Genomic DNA, 15,109 nt, shown 5'->3' with positions numbered 1-15,109 from the left:
AAAAACGTAATCCCAAATTGAATCCCTTTTGTCCGGTTCTGGAATCTGGAATCATCAGGATGCTTCATTTTGTCTGGATGCAGGAACATCATTATCATCTGCACATGGTATTCTAGCTTCAATCTACTTTGTAGTTGGTATTAGCTTTCTCACTATGTACAGAATGTCCAATTTTTACTTCAATTGCATAAGTGAATGAGCTCTGGGTGTTAGGCACCATAAGAGATTGACGTTGCTTTCAATATGTGGATTGTCAGCAGATATTTCATTATGTTCTCCCTTCTTATATCATTTAATTGATAATTAATAATTATATAACAGAAAAATGTGAATAAGAGTTATAACAAAGTCAATTCTTGTTATAATGGGATAAATCGAAGTCTACTAATATATAATGGGATGAGTAAAATGTAAATCATAAATTATAAATTTTGGAATACATCTTTGTAAACTATATTTTTAGTATACTTATTTTGCATGTCGCTATTATTATTCATTAAATTTTTTAATCCATTTCTTGATGTGACTCTTGAAAGCGCTACATATAACTGTCCATGCGTAAAAACAGGTTCTGGTAAATATATGCTAACTTGATTCAACGATTGACCTTGACTTTTATTGATAGTCATAGCATAACATGGTCTAATAGGAAATCGTCGTCTTTTAAAAATAAATGGCCATTTATTCTCAGATGCAGTAAGAATGATTCTAGGTATCAAAATTTTTTGACCTATATTGTTTCCTGTTAATATTTTCGCTTCTATGAGCCGATCAAATAAATTTGTTATTATTAATTTTGTACCATTGCATAAGCCAGATATTTGATTTAGATTTCTCAATAACATAATAGGCATTCCGATTTTTAAAATTAATTCATGTGATGGTAATCCGTTAAATTCAAGTTTATTCAAAAATTCTATTGGATATAAAAGATTAATGTTTTCATTATTTCCAGAATTCAATAAAATACTATCAGCACTTAAATAAGTTGTTTTGTCGCCTGGCAATAGATTAATTGCGTAATCATTTATGTCTCGAACTGTGGCATTTCGCGGTGTAACAATTGCGCGTTCTCGCAAGTAATTGAAATTATTATAATTAATGTTAAAGTTCGAATAAGTTGCGAAGAAAATTGCCTCTATCGGATTTGTATAAGTATTAATAAGCAAATCATTTGGAATTTCAATCCAAGATGCATCTATATCATTTTCATCATTAATTGAACATATACGACCTTCTCCAATTTCCAATAACCAATTTGCAAAAGTTGAAATATTTATTTTATCTTCGTCTGTTAAAGTTTGTCTTAATAATCTCATATTTTCTGTGAGATGAAATGTTTTAAATGCTGGCCAAAGATATGAACTATTCAACGAAGCTTCAATTATTTGTTCTTTGGTTCCTCCTGTAATCACTGGTAATATTTGTCTAAAATCTCCACCTAATAATATAGGTTTACCACCAAATGGTTTGTTAACTTGTGTATCATTTGAATTAGACATAATATCACGTAGGGCTGGCAATTTGGGCCGAAGCAACCGAACCGGCCGAGTTTCGAACCGGCCCGAACCGTTTTGGGCCGAAATATCGGCCTACCGAAATTCGGCTCGGCTGAGCCATACCGAAGCTGCCTCTTCGGCTCGGCTGCGGTATGAATATACGCATACCGTCGGTATACCGTACCGACCGTATGCATGTATATACCGAATGTGTATACCAAAGTGTTATATGCATAACAAAATGGCTACACTTTGGTAAGAGGCAAGGCACAAACCTTGAACCTCTTAACACTCCACGTTCGCTCCCAACCGCTAGAGCAGCTCGTTCTCTTACTATTATAAGCACAAATTTTATATTTATTGTCTCTTTGTTCCTACTAGAAAATTAAAACAAAACGGTAAGTGGCAAGGTTCGAACCTTGAACCTTTAACACATAACCTCTGATCCCAACCACTAGAGCAGCTCTTGATCTTACTATTGTAAGCACAAATTTTTTATTTATTGTAGTTCCTACTATCAAATTAAAACAAAACATAAGCATTCATTGTTTCTCATCTTTTGAGAAACCATCGTTTTCTATGTCAGGAACTCGGGCAGATTACGAATTCTCTCTTCCCTTTCTTCTTCTTCTCTCTTCCTTTTCTTCCTCTTCTCTCTTCGTCTTCTTTCTTCTGGGACTTGGTAGACTTCATTTCTTTCTTCGTCTTCCTCCTCTCCCTCTACTACTCTACTGCTTGTTTTGGATTTAAAACCCCAAAATCCCAAATTCTCAAAAGCAAAGAAGTAAAAATCTTGAGTTGTTCCTCCATAGAACACCAATCAGGCTTGCGTCTTCATCTTCCGATTCCAGATCCGGCTATCCTCTGGCATACCGATCTCCAACCGAAATTCCGGTATACCGATTCGTCGGCAACCGCCTCTGGCGGTTCGGTTTCGGTTGCAAATTTGAGAAACCGACTGCGATCGGTCGGTAGCCGGTTGTTGATAATCACGCTCGGTATTCAACCGAATCCAGCCCTAATATCACGTAAAGATTTATCTAGTGCTTCAAAACAGTGTTTATTAGACATTGGAGCTTCATCCCAAATAATTAATTCTGTTTTATCAATTAGTTTTGCGAGATGCGTACCTTTTTTTATTGGACATATTGATAAATTATTGATTGTCAAAGGTATTTTAAATCGAGAATGAGCTGTTCTACCGTTTGGAAGTAATAATGAAGCGATTCCAGATGAAGCAACAGTTAAAACAATTTTTCCTTCAGATCTTAATTTACTTGTTATCGTGTGCCACAAAAATGTTTTACCAGTTCCTCCATGTCCATGGACAAAAAATGTATTACATGTCTTCTCTTCAATAGCCTTAATAACTTCATCATAGATAATTTTTTGACATGTATTTAATTGAGTCACTAAATTCGCGTGTTCATGTTTTAACTGAAGACAATCATAATCTAATTCTTCTTTTAATAATCTATTATTTAAATCTAATATTCCATCTAGATTAGGCATTGGTAATTGATACTTCTTTAATGAACTTGATGATTTGTTAAGCATTTGTTCTAATTCATATAACAATTTATTTTTCAATTCAGATTCTGGCAAAATTAGATTTGGATTCCCAACTTGAATTCTGACATTATGTAAAATGTCATCACACATATTTAGCCAATATGAATTGAACAATGTTTGAGGACTTGCTACGTCACAAAATAAAATTATTGTAACAAAAAGTTGTCGAATTTCAAAAGCTGTTGCAGTATGTAAAGAATCTGTTAATGCTTCAGTCCATTCTTTGTCATCGCCTAATAAACCCAAAACTCTACAGGCTTCTTGGTAAGAAGTATATGTAATGCCATTAATAGTTTTTATTGCATCATAATCACAGCAACCTTTTTGAATATTTAATAACATTCTCATAAAATATAATTCACCTAATGTAGGCTGTATCGACGCAATCCGACCAATAGTTTGATGATGTTTTCGTGGGGTCCAACATTTGTTCTTATTGTTCCAAACAAATTTAGTTGGAAATTCTGTGTAAGTTAATCCAGTTGCTTCTGGATAAGTTGAATTTGCTTTAAACCAACCAGTAAGGGTAGTATCTTCTGTACTTTTTTGATTTATTATTGATTGTAGAGATTGAAACTCATTAAAAATAATATTTTGTTCTAAAGGCATATGAATTTGCAAATGCTGCACAGCAGGATGTCGAGAATGAATTGAATACTCAAATAATCTCCATACAGATTCATGAGGAGTCAAATATCGACAATTAAGATAAGTTGTAATCTCATCATTTAGATTTTCATATAGTAAAACTCGAGCTCGATCTGGACCTTTATTAATGTATTAATTAAACAAATATTTAATCAACATTGACTGAGAACACCATTCAACATTTTTTTTTTTTTGAAAGGAAGACGACAAACTATATTAAGTGATAACTGAAGGTTACATGGAGCGATGCAAATGCATCGAAAAAAAATAAGAAAGCATAACAAGATGCACAGACGCATCTATAATGAAGCAGAAATAAAGCAGGATAATAAGATGCACATACGCATCGAAAATGAAAGGTAACCAGGATGTGACTTGATGTCGAACGACATCGCTGCACTGCATATGTCACGAAAGCAGTGTAAATGTAATAGTAACCGTAACTGTAACCGTAACCGATGAAATAATCACCTAGGAGAGGTGATTCGCTCACCAGGAGTTCGAAAGTAATCGAGGGTGTCAGAAACTCGAAAATTAGCAAACGAACTCCTAAGAACCAGAACCAATACCAGATCAATAGGAGCAGCTGTTTCGGATACAAGATCCGAATGTGTAAGCGACCTGGATCCCAAATACGGATCCAAATCTGGCCCGAGACCCAAATCAAATCTGCCAAAACAGATCTGACAAGAGCCCAAGTCCATTTGAATCTGATTTGGGCACCCTAGCATCAGCTCCTCCCTGCTCTGCCCTCGACCCCAGGCGCTGCGCCGTCATTCCTGGGCGGAGACCTCCATTCCCAGACTTGTCTGCTCGAATCAGAGCGTCGCCTCCTGCCCTAGTGGTACTCGGATCCACTGACTGGAACCACAGCCGGCCTGCATCGTTCGCCTTACGAGGATTGGAGCTCCTCAGAGACGAAGCAGATGGTCTTGGCGAAATCGGTGTTGGAATCCCATCACCGGTAATCATGGTCAAGCAGCGGCCCATCACCTCCCCCGGACCAGATCTATCCCACAAGCCCATCTTCATATGTGCCTGGCACTGTCGGATTGGGTTAACAGCCGGTAACGTACCAACCCAGCAAGGCGGCACAACCCCAGCTTCTCTCCACCAATCACCATCAGATCCACTTTCCACCGATTTCAATCGAGCCCGGATTGGACGAAGATGACGAACTCTCGGTGCCATCCCAGTCCAGGTATGCAGCGCATCCTCTTCCCTCCTCAGAAAAGAACCGCTATGATCAGATAGCCTCTGATAAAAGGAGGTCGTCGCCGGCAAGATTGCAAGCCATGGCCTATCAGGCAACATGGAATGAGCCGTGCGCCAAGGTATCGACACCAAGAACGATGCCGGAATGTTGCTCCATCGGTGATGGAGTAAGTTACAGAGAGGCCAAGAGCGGCGCTCTCCCAACCCTAGCAGAGCGCTAGGTATTTTCATTTTTGGATCTCTCCACTAACACCATTCAACATTAATATGAGCATCATATCTTAATAATAAATTTGAATTATAAGGAACAACAAAATTATTTCCAATATGCACGTTATTTCTTTTTACAAATTTTGTATCATCATCACGGCGTCTATACACTGGAGGTAAATTTGTTTCAAGTTTGGTATTTATATTATATGGTTTTGGAAAAAATTTGGAACATTTTCCATCTCGCATGCAAGGAGATTTTGAATTTATTTGTCCGCAAGGTCCATGAATCATAAATTGACTGACAATTTCAAAAAGTCTTGGATTAACATTTTTATCTGGTAATTCCGCTGAGATAATAGAATCTACATCAGTCGCTGTATAACATTTATAATCTTTTTTTAACCAAAATAACATGTGAGCATGAGGAAGTCCTCTCTTTTGAAATTCTATAGTGTGCACATGTGCTTCAATTTCTCCAAAAGGTTCTCCAGACTTAATATAATTAATCATATCTTGTAATTTTACATTAAACATTCTGGAAATGATGTCAGGTCTATCTTCAACTTTATACCCAGGTTTCGTCTTAAAATATCTTTCTATTTCTGGCCACTTAACATTGCATGTAAAAGTTAAAAATAAATCTGGATTACCATATTCTCTACAAATTGCCATAGCATCTTGATAATTATTAATCATATCTCTAGGACTTCCTGTATGAGAACTCGGTAAAATGATTTTTTGTCCTAAATCACGACCTTTATTAATTCCTGCTGAATTAGCAGCAAAAATATCTTTATAAATTTCAGTTCGAAAATTCTTTTGATTTCTTCTGATCCAATCTAAACGATCTTCTTCAACTGTTGCATAAGCATCAACTAAAAATTGTTGAAATAATCGTCCGCCTTTTAGTATGTTATTCACTTCATTATTTCTATCTTGAATTTGATATGCAATATAAGCACGCATTGACATTTTCTGTCTTTTGTTTGTATTATTTCCTGCAATTCGTTGCATCAATAAATCTATCTTATATCCATCTTCACCATATGGAAAAAGTATTGGATATTGCAATGCCATGTACTTTGGATGAATTTTAGAAATACGTTGTAAATATCCGTTATTTGACTCAATAATTATATCTTTATTTGAATTGTGCTCTCCAATATCACCAACTATTAAACCACCAATTTCTTCAGTCATTGGTTCTTCGTATTGTTTACTATCAATAGGTTGACGATTAAGTATACTCATATTTAATGAAGGTATAGAATGACTTTCAAATTTATCTCTCATTGTTCGAAATTCTTTCACTAATTCATTAATTTCATCAAACATTTTAATCAGTCCTCCAACAATGTCTGCTTTGATATTTGCATTTACATGACCAGGATCAATTGCATTCACACGATTTGAGACCTCATTTTTTGTATCATACACGTATAATTGAGCATATTTAGGACTTTCTCCATCAGAAGGTAATACAGAACCCATTAAATGATGTACTTGACCACTAATTTTAAAGACATAAGGACCTGATCCAGTGTTTATTTTCCGATCAATTGTAGCTCCCATTGATGTAAAAGAAAACATTGAATTATAAACTCTGATATTTTCTTTAAAAACTCTGCTTTCTGGACTATTCCAAATTCTTTTGTCCACCTGGAAGGAAGAAGAAGGCTTGCATTTTGTCTCTAGATTAACAGAAGAGAATAGCCTGTGGTATCCACTTTTAACTGAGTAAGAGCCATTTTCTGTATGGGGCCAGATCAAAGAATCCTCATCATTGCTATTCCCAATTGGGATAGCCTTTATAGCTCTAACATCAGATGACTCCAGGAAGGGTTCCAAGTGCTCAAAGTTCCAGTTCCTATTATCGTCAATGATTTCCGACACAAGAAGGGGGGTAAATTTGTTGGAGGTGAGAGTTGGCTTGATCAGACCACCATTACCATTAGGAACCCATCTATCTTTCCAAACGTCAATCTTTCGACCATTTCCGACTTGCCAGAAAGCATTATCAGTGATTGTATCTCTTCCGGCCAGTAAACTATTCCAAATCCACGAAGGCCTGGAACCTCTTTTGGCTTTCAAAAAGGAGGAGGTATCAAAGTACCGATCTTTCAACACTCTACACCAAAAAGAATTTGGACTCTTGACCAATCTCCAGCACTGTTTTGCCAAGAGGGCTAAGTTATAGATATGCAGATCTTTAAAACCAATTCCCCCCTCCAATTTGCTGCTAAAAAGGCTATTCCATGCTTTCCAATGAATTTTCCCTTTAGATTCATTTGTCCCCCACCAAAAGTTGGCAATGTCTGAGTTGATCGCCTTGCAAAGAGTTATGGGGAGAAGAAAGACGGACATAGGATAGGTTGGGACGGCCATTGCCACAGCCTTAATCAAAATTTCCCTTCTTGCTTGTGAGAGGACAGTAGCCTTCCATCCATCCAGTTTCTGTGAGATTCTCTCTCTGATGTAAGCTAAAGCTTTTTCTTTGAGTTGCCCTAGAAAGTTGGAAGGTCGAGATAAATACCAGGTTCATCTGAGATTGGAATATGTAGAGCAGCTGCAATTTCGGCTTTGGACTCCAAAGGGGTGTTAGCCGAGAAGTACAAGGATGACTTGCCATAGTTGATTGTTTGACCGGAAGCAGCACAATAGTTGTCAAGGATGGAGCTTAAAACTCGACAGTTTGCAGTTGTTGCTTTCAAGAAAAACAGAGAATCATCTGCAAAGAATAAATGGGAAAGGCCCGGGCAATTTTTACTAAGCTTCAGACCTTGCAGATGGCAGCAGAGACATTTCTCGGAAGAACTTCACCAATTAGGAGAAAAAGGTAAGGGGACAGAGGGTCCCCCTGTCTTAGGCCTCTGGTGGGATTAAAGGTTTTGCCTTGCTTTCCATTCAGCATAAGAGAGAAGGAGACAGAGGAAACCACTTTCATAACTAACCTCACCCAACCTTGGTCGAAACCAAATTTTTGAAGCACAGCCTCTAAGAAGTCCCATTCGACGCGGTCGTATGCTTTTTTCATGTCCAGTTTCAAAGCAAGCTCGTGATCGGATTTTGAACTTTTGAGCTTTAGGTAGTGGTATGCCTCATGTGCAAGAATGAGATTATCTTGGATTTGTCTACCGGGGACAAAGGCATTTTGATGTTCGGAGATGATCAACGGGAGAATAGGTTTCAAACGATTGGCCAGCAGCTTAGAAAGGATTTTGATTGAGTTGTTGCAAAGGCTAATTGGCCGAAACTGACCGACTGACTCGGGGTGAGGAACTTTTGGGATCAAAGTAATGTTTGTGCAATTTAAAAGGTCAAGAGAAGAGTTACCATCAAAGCTACCATCAAAGAAGCAAGAAGCAGCCCGATTAATAGTATCACACACAGTGTCCCAGTAACTGCAATAGAAGTGACCTGGAAATCCATCAGGACCCGGGGCTTTAAAGTTGCCAAGTTGCTTGGTAGCCCTACGGACTTCCTCCATAGAGAATGGCTTGGTGAGGTTAGAATTCTGCTCACGAGTGATTTGCCTTTCCACATTATGAAGAACATTCCCCCAAGCTCTGGGACCAGAGGAGGTATATAAATCCCTGAAGAAAGTGGTAAAAGCTTCCCTGATCTGACAGTCACCATTAATCCAGACATCAGCACCAACACACAGACTGTTAACCTTGTTTTTCTGCCGTCGGTGAAGCGTAGAAAGGTGGAAAAATTTTGTGTTTCTGTCCCCTTCCATGAGCCAGTCAATTCTCGACCGTTGCTTCCAATAACATTCCTCAAGTTTCCAGGCTGCCTCAAGCTCAGTGAGCAATTCTTTCTCCCTTGTTTTTGATTCTATTGACACAACGGACTCTTGAATGCAGCTGATCTCCCAATTCAAGGCATCAATTACAGCCTTATTGTTTGGGAATTTCTTTTTGCTCCACTTGGACAGGTTCCTTTTGCACGCCTTTAGGTTAGAGTCCCAAAGTTGGAAGGGGTCTGAGGAGGTGTCAGTCCTCCAACAGGTGCTGATGATTTCTTCACACTCTGGATCATTCTCCCAAGAAGCTTCAAAGTGAAAGATCTTGGGGCCTTTCTTTACCCGTGGATGCGAATAAACTACCAGAGGGCAATGATCGGAACCCACTCTTGGTTCATGTATAACCATTGAGTCTGGCCATGTGCACAACCACTTTGCATTGCCCATTGCCCTGTCTAGTCTCTCGCGGATGAGATCATCCGTGTCATCTCTCCCATTTTCCCATGTAAACACAGGGCCAGAGAAATTTAGATCGAGTAGAGCATTGCGATCCATAAACTCTTTCAAGAAACGAGTTCTATTCCAAGGCCAAGGGATTCCCCCCCTCTTTTTCAGCATTGCTAACAATTTCATTAAAGTCCCCTAAGCATAACCAATGGGTATCAGGAGGAACCAAGATATAAGACAAAGATGACCAAAAGGGTGCCTTGTCTTCCTGATAGGGTGGTCCGTAGAAGCAAGTAACTCTGATGGTTGAATTTAGACTTGGAAATTTAATGAGAGTATCAATAAGATTCTTATCTTTAAACAAGACTGTTACCTCCACATCTGGTCTCCACCACAGAGCCAAGCCACCTGCAGAGGTACGAGATGGATCGACGGTGAAGCCCTTGCAGTATTTGAACTGTCGACGTAATTTGTTAACTCTGAAGCTGGAATGTTTGGTTTCACAAAGAAATACCACGGACGGAGAGTGGGAGCGAATTAGCTCCCCTAGTTTCTGGACTGTCAAAGCACGTCCCAACCCTTGACAGTTCCAGGAGAGAAATTGACTCATTGACTCCTTGTGGCTGTAGGCCAGCCACCACCGCCCTGGAGGGGGGAGAGATCCTCCAGATCATTAACTTGTCCGGGAGCTTCATTATTGAGTTCTGAAGAGTCATCCAAAATTTTGACTCTAATTTCTTGAAAATCTCCCAGATTAAGGTCTGTGCTTGGGAAAAGATCAAATCTTCTCTTTTTTTAAGCAAACCTGCCGCTTCTGGTTATCGGAGGTGAAACCACTGATCGACCCCCACGAGCTCCTCTGCCTCTACCACGTGGGCGACCTCTACCTCTTGAAGGTCCAGCTTTGAGGGGGGCAGGAACCGGGATAGTTTGGTCCCAGTTATCCTCCGAAGTAGAATTGGAGTTGGGTGTTGAGAGAGATCTGGTTTTGGAATGTCTTGGGTTTGTGGTGGAAAAGGTTTGAGAGAAATGTCTCTTGGCGGATGGAGGAATTGGGGGTGATGAATTGAAAGTTGGGTGGGGGGTTGAATGAGTTGGGTGATGGGGTTTATTTGTTGAGGCGTGAGTCTGGTTAAGGGAGGGGAGAGAGTATGGATAGGCCGGGTATTTTCCTTTACCATTTCCCAACAAAACAGGCCTGATGTGGCTTGGGCCTATTTCTAGATTTCGAGACTCAGGAAGCTTATCAGCCAATGAGAGTTGTGGCCCATTGGGCCATGGATTGACACTCACTGGTGGGGGATTGACTTTTCTAGTCCACTCAACATGAGTTTTAGTTGTGGTAACAGCAAGCTTTAGCCAGTTAGGGCTAAGAAAGGGGTGTACCTTCAGAGATGAGGCATGGGTCATCGGTGGGGTCGGGGGCAGCTTGTGCTTTGGATTATTATGCATGGGGATGCAAATTGAATTTGAAAAACAGGAGGTCATGTCGCCATCATCTGGTGCAGAGATCAGAGGGAAAGACATGTCGTTGTCTGCACAGTTTGAATCATGTCTGGTACCTTGGATTTGACGACTTGGACCAGTCTCTGATGAGAGTGTGGAATCTGGGCAGGTACCCGTGACCCTTTTGGTTTTGGGTTTTCTCCGGTTAACTCGCTCCGGCCGGTCAAGCCAAGATTGTTGCTTCACCGAGACAGACTTCCTTTTCATCCATGGACCATACCAGATGTTTTCTGGTTCACCTTCATCTGGGTTGATGATACGGAAGTTTTTGCAGACATCTAGATTGTGGCCAAGTTTCCCACATTTGTAGCAAAAATCACATAGCCCCTCATAGGCATAGTCGACTCTTGTAGAAGTGTACTCATTGAGAGGAAGCTAGAAACCAGTTGGGAGTGGGTTTCTGGAATCCAAGAGGACTTTTATCCTCCGGTGGTTAACCCCTAAGGGTAGCATCAACAACGCCTGGGTCTTCCACTTCCAAAACAGTTCCAATCTCCGAGCCGATCACCAAAGCATTCTTTGTATTCATTTTCTCCCTTGTGAGCCCAGATATCTGAACCCAGTACGAGACCTTGTGGAAATGAACATCACTGATAGTGAGTGTTGGCAGCCATTTGACCACATTAAATCTCATGTTGTCAACATGCCAGGGACCACCATCAAGGAGGGTTGTTGCATCCTCAGGTGATGCTTTTATGGAGAAGATGTTATGGTGGAAATGTGCAACTTTGATTGCACCAAGATTCTTCCAGGAGGTTCGGAGTGAGCCCTTTATTCCTCCAATGTTTGGAACCACGTCTGCAATTATTGCACCAAGCAGAGAAACTTCGTTCTCAATCTCATCAAGGAAAGTGTTTTCCAAACGGGAAGCAAGGTGATTATGTGAAGGTATGTTGGGGGAAAGGGGAGCAAAGGACACAGGACGCAGGCTCCTTTCCAAAAAGAAGTGGAGGATGAGGAGTATAAACTACCACGTTTTGGTAGAGCAGAAAACCTCCACAAACCGAGAGGATAAGCTACCACAAGTCAAAAAAGACTGGGTAGAGAAAAGAGAAGGCGGAAAGCAAAGGGGTTGGAATTATTACAAGTGGGTGAGGGTTCTGGAGGAAAGATCCAGTAGGTAAGATTCTGGAATAGTTATGAGGGCATGGGGGAGGTTTAGATCTAAGGTGTGGGGTTCTGGAACAGTGTTGAGGATAGGGAGGAGCTAAAAGGTTTTAGAGAGAGGGAGGAGCTTCTCGATACGGCCATATCAATGAGACCACAAAATTACAATTAAAAGTACTTGACGACATAAATGAAAAGCTCAGATTTAGTCTTTCTCTGTTCCTTTTGGGCTTTACCCTTTAATTGGCCTTTTAACAGGTGAAACTAGGGCTCCCACTTCTCGCCTAACCAAATGGGCTAAACTGAAAGCCCTGGACAATGGAGTTAACCAACTGCCGTGCTCTGCTCCTGCTCCTTGGAATAATTAACTGGCCATTGGTTCATACTTACATAGCTTGTTTGCCACCATCCATGTATGGACATGGATTATGCTTGAGAATGTCACTTCCCTCTTTCTTTCACATTACATTTAAATCGAGCAAAACCAGAGTGGTGGATGATAACTGATTTCATTTATGTTTTTTTTTGTTTTGAATGAGAGAGGAAAATTCCCCCCAAATTTATTAATAAAAGAAGAAAGAAGAAAGACTAACTAGATAGAGAGGGACATGAACCTAACCGCTCCAGTAAGAAAGTTGAAAGACATCTGATCAAACAACCAAGCAAAAAACTACCGAAAGCTAAAATTAAGAAGCCCCATAAAATCTCTATTGCAAAAAGAAGCAACAAAATCCGGGGGCGAGTCCCACCAAACCATAGTATCTGAAGTGAGACCAAAGTTTGCAAGAGCATCTGCAACTTGATTCCCTTCCCGAAATATATGAGAGCACCGGAATTGCATTTGAGAGATGCGGTGTAAGCAATTACCCCATTCCACTCGAATTTGCCAAGGCACCAAATTGGGTGATTTAAGAAAATGAAGAACTAGAGTTGAGTCAACCTCCAACCACACATGTTTCCAATCTCGAATCCAAGCTAGCTCAATTGCTTGACAAATTCATATATAGAGACGTGTTTATCAGTTTTCTTATGGTTGTTCTTAAGCAAGTTCTAACAGATAACCCTGAAGAACATGTTATGCTAACGTAGATTGATGTCTTCCTTCAGTAGGTATGTTTAGGGATTGTGTAGGGAGGATTCTAAAAATGTAGGCAAGTTCTACAGTACATCAATGTACCGCTACATCAAGTAGATTTGGTTCAATAGAGAGCTAGAATTGCTTGATACTAGTCTACTAATACATGAGGTCAGTTTATCTCTGAATCAAATTAGTATTATTGTATTGATACATTAAGTACCTTTAGTTCGATACAGAGCTTGGTAAAGTAGTTCGATAATCGATACTAGCCTCTACTAATGCATAAAGCTAGTGTATCTCCGAATGGAACTAATCTATTCGATGTATTAGTACATCAATATATTGTAGATGAACCCAAAAATCTAATACCTGTCTATTTGGGTTTTAGGTTGTTGTAGTTGACAATTAGATGGTTGCTTCTCATGATAACCGAAGAATTGTCTAATCATGCCCTATTTCAGTTATTCAAATCTAGTCTTTAAACTAATTGCATGATGAATATAAAAGTCTAATAAAACATACAAGAGTTGCATGATCTTATTGCCTTTTACTTTTAGCCTTTCTGCTCTAAAATTGCTGAGACTAGACACTACTACAAATTTCCCCAAACCCCACTGATTTGAATTAGTCCCTATTGGGACAAAGCACACTGATAACAGTGGCTAATGGCATTAGCCACTAATGAGGAATCAGTCCCCTCTATAGTAAGTGCTATTGGGGCAATAGGCACTGAAAAAACATCAGTGAAATAACTTCATCCAAGGCAAAGGCAAGACAGAATCTAAATCCACACTGATATTAGTAGCTTTGGAATGCCACTCATATCAGTGGCAAATTTATGAGGTTGGATTAAAAAAAATAGGTGCCAATTGGCACCTCTACATTATGTACTGTACTTTATACGGTATTTTAAAATGTATCATACAATAAATATACTAACTAAAAATTTACAAGTGCAAATATCAAAATATAAACATAAAAATTCTTTGTGTGTCTCTCTTCTCTCTCTTTCTCTCTAATATTAAATTTTTTTTTTTTTTTGAAAAACTCTCTAATATTAATTAGACTCTCGCGGATTCTAACGTTAACAAGTGATGTGTCAATTTTCAAGACCTTTAGATTAGATAAAGAGTCTGAATTTTATTAAATTAAAATAAATTCACAGGCTCCTCACTTTAGAGGAGCCGGAGTATGTGAATACATGTCGTTGGTGAAGGAGAGGTTCTAAGGCTCCCAATGAATGTCGAACTTAGAAAATAATGTTGTATTCCGGAATATCATGTGAATATTTTGGTATGGGATTTGAATCATTTGATAATATAACATCTTGTTACTGGAGTTTACGTTAAAGGAGAGGGGAGCGTGGTAGTTCTTGAATTGGGCACAACCTCATGGCGAGAGATATCATCAGTTCTTCCTCCCTATCATTTAGATAGGGTGTAGAATGTATGTGCGTATGGAGACATGCATTGGTCAGCCTAGCTATGAATATATAAGTACAGGAAGTACAACGTACAACAAGCAGTTTTTGTTGGAGAGGAAAGATCCCACATTGGAAAAGTGACAAATAAAATATAACTTATAAGTGGGTGGATCTCACCCAATTGTACCGAGGCCTTTTGTGATTAAAACCCAACACCTAAAGGGTGGTTAAGTTGGGACAGTATCGGTACAATGGTGGGCCACGGGCCACGCTTGTCGCTGTTTAACATGGTATCAGAGCGGGTACTTATCCAATTGCGTCTCCACGTAGGCACGTATCATGAGCCCAAATTGGGGTTCCCTGTATTGCCATCAAAATTACCAAGTGTCCAATGTGGGCCTTGGATTGTATCGACCAAGTCTCCGATATGAGACTTGTGTCCCAATTTCCAATGTGGAAATTGGATTAATTAATTTCACGTGCAGACCTAGAGTTAGGTTGCACGTGAGGGGGCGTGTTGGAGAGGAAAGATCCCACATTGGAAAAGTGACAAATAAAATATAATTTATAAGTGGGTGGATCTCACCCAATTGTACCGAGGCCTTTTGTGATTAAAACCCAACACCTAAAGGGTGGTTAAGTTGGGACAGTATCGG

Source organism: Rosa rugosa, chromosome 4, assembly GCF_958449725.1.
Source record: "Rosa rugosa chromosome 4, drRosRugo1.1, whole genome shotgun sequence".
In the NCBI taxonomy this organism is placed as follows: domain Eukaryota; kingdom Viridiplantae; phylum Streptophyta; class Magnoliopsida; order Rosales; family Rosaceae; genus Rosa; species Rosa rugosa.
Note: the sequence above shows the minus strand (reverse complement) of the source record.